This window comes from Sarcophilus harrisii, chromosome 1, assembly GCF_902635505.1.
Source record: "Sarcophilus harrisii chromosome 1, mSarHar1.11, whole genome shotgun sequence".
NCBI lineage: Eukaryota > Metazoa > Chordata > Mammalia > Dasyuromorphia > Dasyuridae > Sarcophilus > Sarcophilus harrisii.
This window is the reverse complement of record NC_045426.1, coordinates 585,141,289-585,156,833: the sequence shown is the minus strand read 5'-3', so window position 1 is coordinate 585,156,833 and position 15,545 is coordinate 585,141,289. Positions and strand designations below refer to the sequence as shown.

The window sequence follows — 15,545 nt, the reverse complement described above, 5'->3', positions numbered from 1 at the left end:
GAAAAATTGGGAAGAGAAATGAAAATGATGCAAGAAAATCATGAAAAACAAGTCAACAAGAGACACACTTATACACACACACTCTCACACCACTGAAGAAAATAATACCTTAAAAAACAGACTAAGCTAAATGGTAAATGGAGTACAAAAAGCCAGTAAGAACATCCACTTAAAAAGCAGTTTTGGTCAAATGGAAAGAGGCACAAAAATTCACTGAAGACAAATACTCCATAAAAAGTTGAACTGGACAAATGAAAAAGGAGGTACAAAAACTTACTTAAAAGAATAATTCCTTAAAAATTAGAATTGAGCAAATGTGTGCTAAGGACTTTATGATAAATAAAAATAAAATAAAATAAAACCACATGAATAGAAAAATAGAAGATAATGTGAACTATCTCATTAGAAAAACAACTGATTTGGAAAATAGATCCCAGAGAGATAATTTGAACATTATTGGACTACCTAAAAGCCACGAACCTAGACATCATTTTTCAAGAAATTATCAAAGAAAACTGCTTTGATATTCTAGTATCAGAGGGTAAAATAGAAATTGAAAAGAATTCACCAAAAACCTTGCAGGAATATTATAGCTAAATTCCAGAGCTCCCAGGTCAAGAAGAAAATATTGCAAGGAACCAGGAAAAAAAAATTCAAGTATAGTGTAGCCATAATCAGAATAAGACAAGATTTAGCAGATTCCACATTAAAGGACCAGAGGGCTTGGAATATGATATTCAGGAAAGCAAAGCAACTAGCATTACAACCAAGAATCATCTACTCCAGAAAAGTTAGTATAATCCTTCAGAGGGAAAAATGGGTATTAAATGAAATAGAAGATGCTCAAACATTCTTGATGAAAAGATCAGAGCTGAATTTTAAAAATCTTATTTTCAAATACAAAACTCAAGAGAAGCATAAAAAGGTAATCAGGAAAGAGAAATCATAAGGGACTTAGTAAGGTTAAACTGTTTACATTTCTACATGAGAAGATGACACCTGTAATTTACAAGAACTTTCTTATTAGTAGTATAAATAGTATACTATAGTATATGTATATATAGAAGGCATAGCTATGAGTTGAATGTGAAGGTTTATTTAAAAAAATAAAATTAAGGGATAAAAGAAGAATGCACTGGTAGACAGGCAAAGAGAAATGGTAGAGTGGGGGGTAAATTATCTCACATAAAAAGAGGCAATGAAAAGCTTTTACAATAGAGGGGAAGAGGGGGAAGGTAAAAGAGAGGGAGTGAATCTTACTCTCATGAGAATTGGTTCAAATCTTATTCTCATCAGAAGTTCTCATCAATTGGATATAGAAAACTATCTTACCCTACAGGAAAGTAGGAGGGAGAGGGTATAAAACAAGGTAGGTAGGGTGATAGAAAATTATAGAAAAGAGGGCAGATTTAGGGAAGGAGTAGTCAGAAGCAAAACACTTTTGAGGATGAACAGGGTGAAAGGGAGAAAACAATAAATGGGAAAGATAGTTAGCAATAGTGGATATTATAACGGTAATACTAACTGTGAAAAAAAAACTGAAACAAGTTCTCTAATAAAAGTCTCACTTTTAAAAAATATAGAGAAATAAGTCAAATTTATAAAAATAAGAGCCATTCTCTAATTAATAAAAGATCAAAAGATATGAACTGTTTTCAGATGAAGTAATCAAAGTCATCTATTGCAATATGAAAAAAATGCTCTCAGTATGGATTAAAGAAATGTATATTTAAAACAATTGAAATACTACCTCATACTCATTAGATTGGCTAATAAAACAGAAAAGGAAAATGACAAATGTTGGAGGGAATCTGAGGGAAATGAGACATGAAGGCACTGTCAGTGAAGATATGAACTGATTCAACCATTATATAAAGCAATCTGGAACCATGAGCAAAGGACTACAAATCATGCTTACTCTTTGACCTAGCAATATCACTACTATGTTGGTATCACAAATGAAATAAAACAAAAAGGAAAAGGATTTATGTGCACAAAAAATATTTATAGCAATTTTGGTGATTATTTGTATGCCCATACTCAAATCACCTAAGCTTTCTGGATCTGTTTCCCTCACCATTAAAATGAGGGAATTGTACTAAGTGGCCTTCAGGCCAACTCAAGACCTATGATCCTATGAAAGTTTTTTTTTTAATGGATGTAATAAATCTGAATAGATTCATAAACAGACTGAAAGAAGACAGGGAAGATATAAAAGAAAAGGGAGATTATTGCTTAAGCAAAGTCTTTGGAAGAGACAAGAAAGTTTGAAAGGGATTAAGCACCAAGAAGAAAAGCAGTAAAGAAAGGAGGGGCTTGGAGGGAAAAAAAGATCAATTGTGTTTTGAAAATGCCAAGTTTGAGATATCTATGGAACAGCCAATTTGAAATGTTCAAAAGGCAGTTGGGGAGGTCAGACAAGAGATTAGGTTTGGATCTACTGGTCATCCTGCCATTTAGGGGAGGGGGTGGGGGGGGGGTAAGAGGTGAAAAATTGGAACAAGAGGTTTGGCAATTGTTAATGCTGTAAAGTTACCCATGTATATATCCTGTAAATAAAAGGCTATTAAATAAAAAAAAAAAAAAAAAAAAAAAAAAAGAGAGATTAGGTTTGGATTTCAGATCAGAGAATGTCTGCCCACAGATAATTAAAATGTTGGGACTTAAGATCAAAAAGTGATATCTACTTAGAAAAGGTAAGTTTTCAAAATTTTCTGTCAATCACTTCTCCATGATCATACTCTCCCCCTCATTGACATTATATTCTCACTAGGTTTTCATGACATTGCTCTGTCATGGTCTTCCTCTTGTTCCTTCTTAGTATCCTTTGCTATATCTTCAACCAGGCCATACTAACTAACCCAAAGTCCTCTTTTTTTCCCTCCATTATACTATTTAATTTGGTAATTTTGTCAGCTCCTATTGATTCAATCATAACATCCAGGTAGATAATATTCAGGTATCAATCTCATCCAATCCTAAACTCTCTAACCTCCAATCTGACATCTCGAAATGCCTAAGAGATACCTGGAACTAATTGTCCCATTGACATCTTAAACTCAACAAGTCCAAAATGAAATTCAATATCTTTCTTCTCAAACGCTCCCCTCTTCTAAATTCCTCTATATTGTCAACAGCACTACCATCTTTCTAGTCACTCAGGCCTGCAACTTGGATGTCATCCTCAATTCCACATACTCTCACCCTTAATATCCAATCTGTTGCAAAGTATGATTGATTCTACCTTTGTAAAATCTTTCCTATACACCCGGCATCCAGGGTCATCTCCAGTTTTCCTAATCTATATCTTGCCACTGGACCCAGATGGTTCTCGAGGGGGAAAAAAAAAAGAGGCTGATGACTTTGCACAGCCCTCACTTACTTAAACCCAATTCACTGCATGTTATGACACTATCTCACCAATGTCATGGTCTTCTTCAAAAACAAAGGAAAAACAATAAAGTATTTACTACTTATCTCCTCTGACACTGCCACCATGGGTCAAAATCATCATCATCTCAAATCTGAACTATTGCAATAGCCTTCTGTTTGGCCTCCCCAACTAGTCTCTCCTCCTCCCGCCCCCAATCCAGTCGATTCTCTACTTAATTGTAAAACTGATCTTCTTATAAGTGCAATTCCAAACATGAATTCAATCAGCTCAATGGACTACAATTATCTCCAGGATTTTTTGTAGTGGCAAGGAACTGGAAACTGAGTGGATGTCCATCCAGTTGGGAAATGGCTGAACAAGTCATGGTATATTAATGTTATGGAACATTATTAAGAAACGATCATCAGGATGATTTCAGAAAGGCCTGGAGTGTCATACATGAACTGATGCTAAGTGAAGTAAGGAGAACCAAGAGAACATTGTACATAGACACAAGATTATGTGATGATCAACTGTGGTGGAAGTGATCTTTTCTATAGTGAGGTGATTCAGGCCAATTCCAAAAGACTTGTGATGGAGAAAGCCATTTCTGCATCCAGAAAGAGGACTATGAGAACTGAATGCCAATCACAACATAGTATTTTCATCTTTTTTAAAGATGTTGTTATTTGCTTGCTTTTTGATCTCTTTCTTTTTCCCTTTTGATCTGATTTTGTGCAGCATGATAATTGCAGAAATATGTATAAAAGAATTGCACATGTTTAACATATATTGGATTACTTGCCATCTAAGGGAGGAGGTCGGGGGAAAAGGCAAGAGAAAATATTTAATACACAAGATTTTACAAGGGTGAATGCTGAAAACTATGCATATTATTTTGAAAACAGAAAGCTTTAAAAAAAAAAAAAAAAAAAAAGCAAGAAATGATGAGCAAGCTGATTTCAAAAAGGCCTAGACTTACATGAACTGATGCCAAGTGAAGTGAACAGAACCAGAAAAACAGTGTACACAGTAACAGCAAGATTGTATGATGATCAATTATGATAGATTTAGTTCTTCTTAGTAATGTGGTTATCCAAGATAATTCCAATAGTCTTGGGATGGAAAATGCCAATCCAACCCAGAGGAAGAACTATGGAGACTGAACGCAAGTCAAAGCATATTATTTTAATCTTTTTTTTTTCTTTTTCTTTCTCGTGTTTTTTTCCCTTTTAGTCTGATTTTTCTTTACAACATGACTAATAAGAGAAATATGTTTGTGTGTGTGTGTGTGTGTGTGTGTGTGTGTGTGCGCGCGCATAAACAAATCTATATATAACTAATATTAGATTGTCTGCTGCTTGGGCAGGGGGTGGTCAGGGAAGGATGGAGAAAAAAGTGAGGGAGGGCTGTGCAAAGTCATCAGCCTCTTCCCCCCAAAAAAAACCATCTGGGTCCAGTGGCAAGATATAGATTAGGAGAACTGGGGAGAGGAGACAAAATAGATAGAACTAGTTAACCATGAAGTCAATTATTGGTAGGAAAGGAAAGTGATGTTAGAAGAAGGATCAAAATCTACAAGAATACTTGAGTGCTGAAGAGGTTAAAAGTGAAGGCAAAGAACAAGTTTAAGACAATACCTGTGAAGGGACAATAATAAATGTCAACACTCTTAATAATCAAATGAATATATTAGGTAAGGCATTTGTGTGGCTCCATAGTAATTTCATTTCTACAAGAAATTGTCACCTTTTACTAATATACCTAAATAGTTTAATATTTAATTTTACCATTACCACGAACTAAAATGATATTGTCAGTTTCTGCAAGAGATCTAATATTGGATTTTTAAATTTCAAAACCTTTACTGATATATATACTTTTAAATTAGTATTTTCCCAAACTTAAGTCACTTCTTCATTTTCATGTCTTCTACATATAGTTGTAAATCCTCAAAAATAGATGTACTTTCACCAGCTAGCAAATTAACCAATTCTGGTAAGATAAAAGATCGAATAAAGAAACTATGAGATGAAGATTAATAATTTTGCTTTTCCCAGGAAATGAACAAACTGCAACTACAAGATTTCTGGGAAAGCAGAACAGTAAATCACAGATACCAAACAAGAATGGCAGGTGAATTTATGAAAGCAGTCTGCCAAAATTAGTTTGGAGGCCAAAAGATCTTATTCAATCTCAACCAAATATGTTTTATTTACTCAGATAATTGCTGTACTTTCTCATAGATATTAACTATTTCTTTCCAAAAGGGGAATTGTAGGAGAGGAAGTTAGAAACCACATAGCTGCGTTGCTCCAAAAGCCTGGGTTATAGCAGCCTAATTCCTTTGAAAGCTTGCAAGCCTTTTAAGCATCTAATCACACTCAATCACAAATATTCTAAACTTCAGTTTCCTCATCTATAAAATGGAAAGAATGCATGTATTACTAACCTAGAGGGCTATTGGAAGAATCAAATGAGACATCCTATGTAATTTTGTGAATGCTATATAAATGTCAGTCATGATTATAAGTTTTGTTTTCTTCTTGCTGAGAGGCTAAATGTTACAGTAGGAAGAGGCCTCTCTGGCTTCAATTAGACGATATGGATACAAATCTTAACTTTATCATCTGTGTGTCTTGGAACTAGTTATATCACTTCCCTGAGCCCCTGTTTTCAAATCTATATAATAAGGGGTCTGGAGCAGAACTAAATAAACCTATCAATTCCTATTGCCTTTAGTATTCAATCTCTTGCCGGGGTCTGTTTACTTTGTAAGTTCCTTTCTAAATTGTTTTAGTCAATATTTCCTTATAGTGATAGTCCTGGATCTCCAGTCTCTCCTAAAACTAATATTTTACTTAGTCACTCTCATAAGAAACAACTCCCTTCTATTTTAAATTAATTCACGTATCACCTCCTCCAAAAAGCTTTCCTTGATTAATATTACCCATTCTTCATTAGTGATTCCTTAGCCAAAGTGCCTTTAGAACATTCCCAACTTCTATATTTCCCCTCTGATCACTAACACAAGATTATTAAATCAAAGGAAGTGCTCCCAAATGGCTTTCTAGATTTCACATATGAGAATCCCAAAAAACTGCTTTTTTTCCCTCTAAGAATTGATAAGTTCACTGAAAAGGAGTACAGTGCCCCATTTCACTAGTTAAACACTAAAAGTTAACACATTCTTCTAAGTATTGCAAACAGCAATATGATATGGTAAAAATAGCACTGTTAGTTACCTGGTTAGCTGAATTTGGGTCCCACTGCAGCCACTGTATGACCTTGAATACATCACTCTCTCTGAGCCTTCTATAAAATAAGGATAAAAATGTCTGCACTACCTACCAAATAGAGCTGTTGAGATTCAAAAGAGAATAACAATGGCTCATGTTTACATAGTATTTTAATGTTTACAAAGTACTTGATACACATTACATTTGATTTTTATAACTGCTGTGGGGATAGTTCTTATATATTGTTCCATCTTTAGACATAAGAAAACTGAAGTTCAGAGAAATTAAATGGTTTATCTAAGGGCACACAGAGTATCAGAGACAAGACTGAAATATAAATCTTCTCTACTCCCAAATTCAGTGTTTTCTCCACTTTCTCCATGCTATTTTTCACAGATGTGTATAAAACACCTTATAAGCTAATTATTATATGCATTTGTATTTGTTTAACGTCTCACCAGAGTATTTATTAATGCTTACCAGTGGCCAGACATTGACCTGAGTCTACCAAAAAAAAAAAAAAAAAAATTGAAGTAACTCCTGTCTTCAAAGAGTTTACATACTAAGGGGAAACAGTATATACCATATGTGAGTATATATAAAGTAATTTCAAGGAAAGAGACTGTTGAACAGACATCAGCAAAACTCTGACTCTCCACCTGTCTTTGTATGACCCATGAGCTAAGAATGATTTTTACATTTTAAAATCTAAAACTTTAATTTTAAAATGTTTTTGTATAATTACATAACTATCTTAAGATATAAAAACCATTTTTATTCAAAAGTTATTCAAAAAATCTTATACATCTTTAGTTTACTGATCCTTTCCCTAGAACATCCACAAAGGTTTCAAGTAATCCCTCTTGAAACCAGTAATCCAAAATATCACTTATTTTGATGCTTTTCACTATGAAATGCAAATCAATTTTCAGCTTAAAAAACTGGAGTGGGGAAGGTATAGTGAAAATAATATCTACAGTTTTAAAAAAAATTGGCTGCGTACAAATAACTTCCTTTTGTTTTTTCTAATAACCAAGTTAGCAAACATTATTAAAATCTTATCAAAACAATTCAAAACGAAGTAGAAGCTGAATAACCTCAAAATGCAAATGAAATAACACACTCCTTTCTAGTTGTGGCACAAGGCATAATTGTAACAGTATAGCATATTATGAATCATTTATCATAACTAAAGCATGCAGAAGGCATGCTACTAGAGTGATTGCTACAAAACATGTAAATGTAATGAAGATCAAACATTTTTTAAAATTTGATTCTTTTTAAATGATACCCTGAATAAAAAATCTCTTAATCTTTTAGTTCTTGCTCATAAATTTGTTTACACTTCTGATGATTTAGATAATGATTTCATATATACTGTCAAGTAAAAATTTCAGGAATTTACATAATGAAAATTTTCATGTTACTCATCAAAATATATGTGTTTTACAAATGAAGATGCTTCTTATGTATTTCTCTTGGTTCTAAATGAAATATTTTAAATGTTATCTAAGTTTATTAAAGACCTACTGATTTTCATTTCTTAACAGCTAATTGTATTTAATATTTTAAAAAATTGTATTCCATCCTTGGCAAATATACTTTATTTACGCATATATTTTCAACCTTCTTTCTCCCCAGAGTAGTTCTAATGTGAATCTCTGAAACATAATTCCGCTTTGGCTTCCATTATAAAAAGGAGGGTTCATGTGCTCTTACAGGGGAAAAAAATTCCTAACAAAACAAATGAGAATTTTCATTGAAGAGAAAGATATACTACACTAGTGCCAGGAATTGCAAATTTAAATTAATCCAGCAGCCTAATTTTCTTTCTTTTCCTATAGTGCTATCCTAAATTCTGGATTTCCCCTCTGCCAATGAATATTCCTAGATCTAATGATTTTTTCCTTGCCTAGAAAGTCTGTGAACCTATATCTGCTGCTCTTTGATTACTACTCCCTTTTCCTTATATCTTTGGGAATTTATAATGTCTGGTAGAATGGCACTGAAAAAAACACCCTTTGCTAGTAAATGCTATCATCATCACAGGATATTCTGGATCAAAATTTTTCCAAGTTAAAAGCTTAGTTGATATCCTACTTAGTTTGGCTGAACTGCTTTTTTTTCCCCCTTCTTTCTTTTTCTTCTGTTATAACAGATGGCTCCTTGAGTAGGAAAAAGGAAAAGGACATACTTGGATATAAAGATTATGTAAAAACAAAAATGACTAAATAAAAAAAAAAATTTAAAGCCTATGCAAAATGAATTTATTCCCTATTTTATCATTTGGTTAAGTCTAAAATTCTACAAATCAATCTAATTTATATTGAGGGGCACCCCTATTTCAGAAATTAATTATATTTGCCAATCACTGCAATATGTGATCAAAAATTCTTTAATAAAAGATTTTATGAGTTCATATTTTTAAAAAATAGATACAAAATTAAGAACCTGGAGAACAGGGCTTCAAATCCTGCAAAGTCAAACTTTTTTTTTCTTTTTTTACAAGAGCCAGGGCAAAAACATAACCCTTAATTGTCAGCTGTACCATGAAGAAGTGTACTTGTATATACAAGTCTATATTTTTCAAATCACTTGTGAGACATAAACATATCTGAAGACAGAGCATTGTTTTTACCTTTCTAACATTTTTACTTCCAATGCACTTCACAACTTATCTTATTTTAAACAGAGATACAAGGCTTAGTTTCAACAAATAATCATACTGATGGAACAAATAATACTCACAGGATTCTCTAAAAGAGAAGCCCAATTTTTTAAAGTATGTTTAATTTTACAAAGCAGAGCTTGAAATTTTCAGTTCCCAGTTCATTTTTGCCAATCAGAAATTTTAAATTCGTCCCGTTGAAAGTCATTACTAGCTTGCCTAGAATATAATAATACATATTTCTTGGAAATCTTGAAAACACTAATGATGAACAAATTTTACAATAGCAGGGGTTTAGACTAAAAATGTTTGTTGATGCTTACTCAGGTCTATAAAAAGACAAAGGAAAAATTCTAAATTTAAATAGAGCTAACATTTTATTTCATATTAGTAAAATTCTAATATTTAGCTGCAGGATTTCAAAAGGCATTATTAAAAATAAATATATTTATTCCCAATATTCTGTAAAATTCACAAAAGTCAGTTTTCCACTCAATGTTCGGAAGTACAGTATACACTAATCATTTATCTCACACAGAATTTATAGTAATATTAGTTAAATTCTTATTATTTTTGCTGTTGATTTTATCTAGATTGTGCAAAATATACCCAGAGAAAAATATCTTTGATACACAACCTTAAACCCAATCCTCAGTATAATCTCAGATACCCTACATGCCTAAGGTCTGTGATGAACAGCTATTTTCCTATATCATCTTGTTTTCTAGCACTTGCTCCAGATTTCCCAGATATTGGACCCACTTTAGCTATGTCTTTTAAGGCAGCCTCTTGTCAACTCCAAAGTGCTATCCAGCTGAAGATGTTCACTTGCCTCTTTTAAAGCCCAGAATCAAATTTTATAGCCACACAACATTTATATAGCGCTGCTAAAAATATAGAAAGCACTATCCTTTGTGGAGAGGTACATAGTACAAGTATTATTGTACGAATTTTTTTTTTTTTTTAAAGAAAGAAACTGATGCTCAGAGAATTAGTTTGTCCAAAGTCCCAGAATACAAAAAAGAAACAGAACTCAAATCCCAAGTCTTCTTACTATAAATTTCATGGATTGTTTTTTTCTTCTACTATGCTATTCCATAAGACAAATATTATTTGGGTCTTAGTGTCATATAATGAAGATGAACACACACACACAGTACAACAGTCTATTCTATAGCAAGAATTTTCAACCTAAGGTCCATAAACTTTCAAAGTATCAATTAAGACTTTTGAGGGAGTCCATGAATTGGATGAAGGGGAAAAAAAAATCACATCTTTATTTTCATTAACCTCTAAATGAAATTTAGCATTTCCTTGAATTAAGAAGTAGGCCACAAACATTATTTTGAGAAAAGATTCCTAAGTCATTAGACTGCCAAAGGGGTCTCTCTCTCTCTCTCTCTGTCTCACACACACACACACAGTTAAGAACCCCCTGCTCTCCATGGGAGACAGTGTGGACAGTGTCCATGAGGGACAGTGGGAAGAGTTATAAGACCTAAATTCTAATCCCATCCTTAAATAAAACAATTTTCCCATCTATAAACTAAATTGCATCTGCATATGGAAATTTGTAATTATATACAAATGAAAAAACAGATGTGAAAAGCATATGAGATGTCTAGAAACCCAGTATCTGTATCAATAAATGGATTTGTTTTCTATTTTCTTTCCTGCCTCTCTACCAACACTCAGGAAGGAAAAATGTTCTAGATAATTGTCACTCTCTCATAATAACTCTGATCACAAGAAGTATTATTTTTATCCAATGCCTGGAAAAACTTATTTTCTGACCCTTTAAATTATTTCCACAACTTTTGAAATAATTCCTTGATAAAAACAAAACAAAACATTAAGTTAAGACTTGCATAGCAAATCTTTGCAGAAGTGTCTTTCAACTTATTCTCCCTCTCTAACATACTTACCATGAACCTCTGGAAACCCACCACCTTCAGAATTCAAGGGCTGCCTGAATGGTAGTTAAATATATTTTAAAAATAAGTATAAAAAAAGAGGTAAAGTCATTAAGATCACAATTTTCCTACTCCCCTAAAAGAAAATTCAGCCTAAAATTCTCTCCCCTTACAAGTCAACAAAGGACACAAGCTCACTGTTTCTCAAATCAAGACATATGAGAAGAACTAACATCCTGAATGGTAATTTGCTAGGTAAAAGGTCAAGCATAGGACTGGGCTTCAGGCAGAGCTGGAAGCAAAATACCAATTGACTTAAATTGAAACAAAAGACAATAGAATTTGTTCTATATGTTCAGGAGCTTCTAACTCAGGTATCTCCATAAGAAGCTATTTAGTCACATTTTGTAGCACTAGGATTTAGAATTGGAAAGGAGTCTAATCTACCCAGTTAGAAAATCAGGATTTGAAACCAGTCCTCTAACTCCAAAACATCCTTCTAATTCCAAACTGATCACTCTTCCTGTTCTACTTAAACCTTCTAAGGAATATTTTTAATTTCCATCTTTGTAGTTACAGTATATAAGCACAGTTAACCTGTACTTAGGCCCTTAAACACATGAAGAATTTGAATAGAGAATCTGGTGAAAGCAGAGAAAAGACTTGGACACAGGGATATCAGGAAATAGTTTACTATGTTAATCTGACAAGAACATAGATTATGTGAATGGAGATAAGGAAAGATAAAGGTGATTCAGGTCAGATTGTTGGATGCCTTTAATTAGGGGAAGAGAAGGGAACACAACTTTATATGGCCTTCTACGTGCCAAACACAGTGCCTGGTAAGCACTTTACAATATTATCTCATTTGATTCTCACAATAGTTCTGTGAGATAGGAATTATTATTATCTCTATTATACAGCTGAGGAAACTAAGGCAAATAGAATTAAGTAACTTGCCTAGGATCACACAACTATAGTTTCTGAGGATGGATTTGAATTGAGATCTTCCTGACTCCAAGACCAAAGTTCTATTTATTTACATCACCTAGTTGCCTCCAAATTATCATCTGGACTTTATTTGATAAACAACTGAGTGCTACTAGATGTTTTTCAGCAAAAGAATATAAGCATCCTGAGGTCAGAAAGTTTTTGTTTTTATCACCAGCAACTGGCACATTACTTAACAAGATACTTTTTGAATAAAGATTAGAGCTTTACAATAATCATTCTGACAGTGTCCTATCCACTAGAAAAGACTGGAGGCAGGGAGACCAGTTAAAATGTTACTCTACTCCACCACTCTGAGAATATGTAAAAAAGGATCTCAAGGTGATATAGCCTGTAGTTCATGGAGAGTCGTTTATTAAGCATTTACTAGGTCCCAAGGACTGGGGGTAAAAAGCAAAGCAAAAAAGCTCCTCCCTGCATCTTTAAGGAATTACATTTTAATAGGAAAGGAGACATAAAAAGAAAATTGTATATATAAGATAATATGCCATATAATGGGACATAATCACAGAAGGAAAAGAAGGGAAGGACACTGAAAAAGACTTGCTACAGAAAGTGGGATTTGAGCTGAATCTTGAAGAAAGCCAGAGTGGCCGTGAAAAGGCACAGATACATTAGATTCCACGTAGAGGGAAGGAACTAATGAAAAAGAAAGGAAATGGACAAGACTGATTAGAGAAACGCAGGAATAGATGTTACGGAACAAAATGGCCCGGGTTGGTCCAATGAAGGGGACCCGGATGGGCTTTCGTGCCTCGGACTTCCAATTATCCGGGGCTGCCCTATGACCCTGCACTCCCCACAAAGTGAGGGGCTTTGAGTCTGCAATGGCCGAACCGTGACCTTGCAATCCCAGGCAAATCAGACTCCCGAGGAACCCGGTGACCTCTGCCCTTCCCCCGACTGCGCAAATGAAGGGCCCAGGGCCCCGGTGACCAGATCTCAGGCCTGCCTTCCAATCTTCCCAAGCCCCCGGCCCGTCTGGGCCACAGACAAGCAGCAGAGGACAGGAAGGAGACGCTCGGGTCCCGGTCCGAAGCCCGCCTCTCGCAGGGTGCAGCTGGGGACGCAGGCAGGCAGGCGGAGGAGCAACGACGCACGGCCGCAGGGCGGTTGCTCCGCCGAGCTGCGAGCGAGGAAGCGCCGGGCGGCCAGTGTCGCCGCCGCATCGTCCCGGCCTGACAGCCCAAGGAAGAAGCCCACCCGACCCCATCTCTGGCTACCGCACCCCGGCACCTCCGTCCGCCAGGGCTTCTGTCACTCACCGGAGGTGCTGGCAGGAAGAAAAGAGACGGCGGAGGCGGGAAACCCGGGAGGACTCTAGCAGCTCAGCTCTCCATCTCCCAGCTCTCGGGCTCCCTCAGCCCGAGCACCGAGCGACGCGAGTCACGTGCCAAATCCGAGCAAGTCAGCTGACCCCTCCGCGCCCGCCGACGCCGCCGCCCCGCCCGCGCGCTGCACCGAGCGGCGCCTGCGGTCGGGCGAGGGGCGGGTCTGGGGACAACGAGGAGGCGGAGCGGGGGGAGGGAGCGAGAAAAGAGCTGAGGCCGGGGAAACGGGGCGGGGCCAACGACTAAAGAGGAGCGAGAGCGGCGGCGTTGAACTCTGCCTGTGAATTCAGTGTGTGTCGCGTTCACGCAGAGGGCCACGGTAAAAGTGACTTTTGTGCTTCCTGCCACTCTTGCTCCCCGTCCGGCCTAAGTTCTGGCTGCGCACCGGCCTTCCCAAAGGCCCCCTGAAGAGAACGGGGAGCCTGCGCCTGCCCGATGGCGTTGCGGACCTCCCTGCAAGAGCTCTGCTACCTGCGGGGGCGGAGGAGCCCGCTCTCCCCCTTAGCTTTAAGAAGTTCGGCCCAGACCTGAGCTCGCTTCTCCCGTTGGGGGGCGGCGAGGATGTTCTGCGTGGAAAAGGTCATCTTGCCCAAAGGCTTTTTTTTTTTTTAACGGATGGAGAAACTGAGGCACGGAGATAAGGGACCTGCTTATATGGTCACAGGACTAGTGAGTGGCAGTATCAGGGCCCTGGGTTCTGAATCCCTCCATCCATTCAGCAACCATTACGTGCCTGCCAGATGCCGAGAGCTGTGTTAACCTCAATGTAAGGTTGTACTTAAAACTAGTAGCCAATTAATTTATCCCCTACGCAACAAGGTGTATTTTGCTCCACTTATATTAATGCCACAAATAGACACATTGAATGCACAACGCAACAATGTGTATTTTGCTCCACTTATATTAATGCCACAAATAGACACATTGAATGCACAACGCAACAATGTGTATTTTGCTCCGCTTATATTAATGCCACAAAGACACATTGAATACACAACGCAACAATGTGTATTTTGCTCTGCTTATATTAATGCCACAAATAGACACATTGAATGCACAACGCAACAATGTATTTTGCTCCACTTATATTAATGCCACAAATAGACACATTGAATGCACAACGCAACAATGTATATTTTGCTCCACCTTATATTAATGCCACAAATAGACACATTGAATGCACAACGCAACAAGGTGTATTTTGCTCCACTTATATTAATGCCACAAATAGACACATTGAATGCACAACGCAACAATGTGTATTTTGCTCCACTTATATTAATGCCACAAATAGACACATTGAATGCACAACGCAACAATGTGTATTTTGCTCCGCTTATATTAATGCCACAAAGACACATTGAATACACAACGCAACAATGTGTATTTTGCTCCGCTTATATTAATGCCACAAATAGACACATTGAATGCACAACGCAACAATGTATTTTGCTCCACTTATATTAATGCCACAAATAGACACATTGAATGCACAACGCAACAATGTATATTTTGCTCCACCTTATATTAATGCCACAAATAGACACATTGAATGCACAACGCAACAATGTGTATTTTGCTCCACTTATATTAATGCCACAAATAGACACATTGAATACACATGAGCAGTGTTTATCACAGTGTCTGACACATAGTAGACAATTTAAAGATGCTTATTGAATTGACCAACACTTAGCTTGATTGCATTTGCCAAGCCCCCTTTGACCCTTTTTACTTATGCATTATAACTTCTTACTTTATACAGTTAGGACCCAAGCGATATAAATAATGAATCCCCTGAAGTGGCATGTATTCGAATTTGTGGATTTGTGCTATTTGGAGTTGTGATTTATATGTAAAAAGGTTAATGCAAATCTGATAAACACCTCTTAAGAGAATTCACTAATTCTAATCAGGGTGGGTCTGTAGCCTCATTGTAAAAGTATGAAGCTATTTCTGCCATCCCCTGCAACTAATGTCTCTTCTCTACCCATCCCCCAGTTAAGTTGT

General features: G+C 36.3%; 1 protein-coding gene across 3 annotated transcripts in view; it reads right to left on the bottom strand.

Annotated features, from left to right (window-relative positions):
• Nucleotides 1–13,626, bottom strand: part of ATP6V1C1 (ATPase H+ transporting V1 subunit C1) — a 46,471-nt gene extending 32,845 nt beyond the window's left edge. For 2 of the 3 annotated variants that reach the window (XM_031947070.1, XM_003760298.3), the window contains exon 1: nucleotides 13,470–13,626. The gene's annotated coding sequence lies outside the window, so the exon portion shown is untranslated. Of the gene's footprint in view, nucleotides 1–6,618; nucleotides 6,689–13,469 lie in introns of all 3 variants that reach the window. The other variant, XM_031947071.1, reaches the window with a different exon arrangement.
• Nucleotides 13,627–15,545: the final 1,919 nt, after the last annotated feature.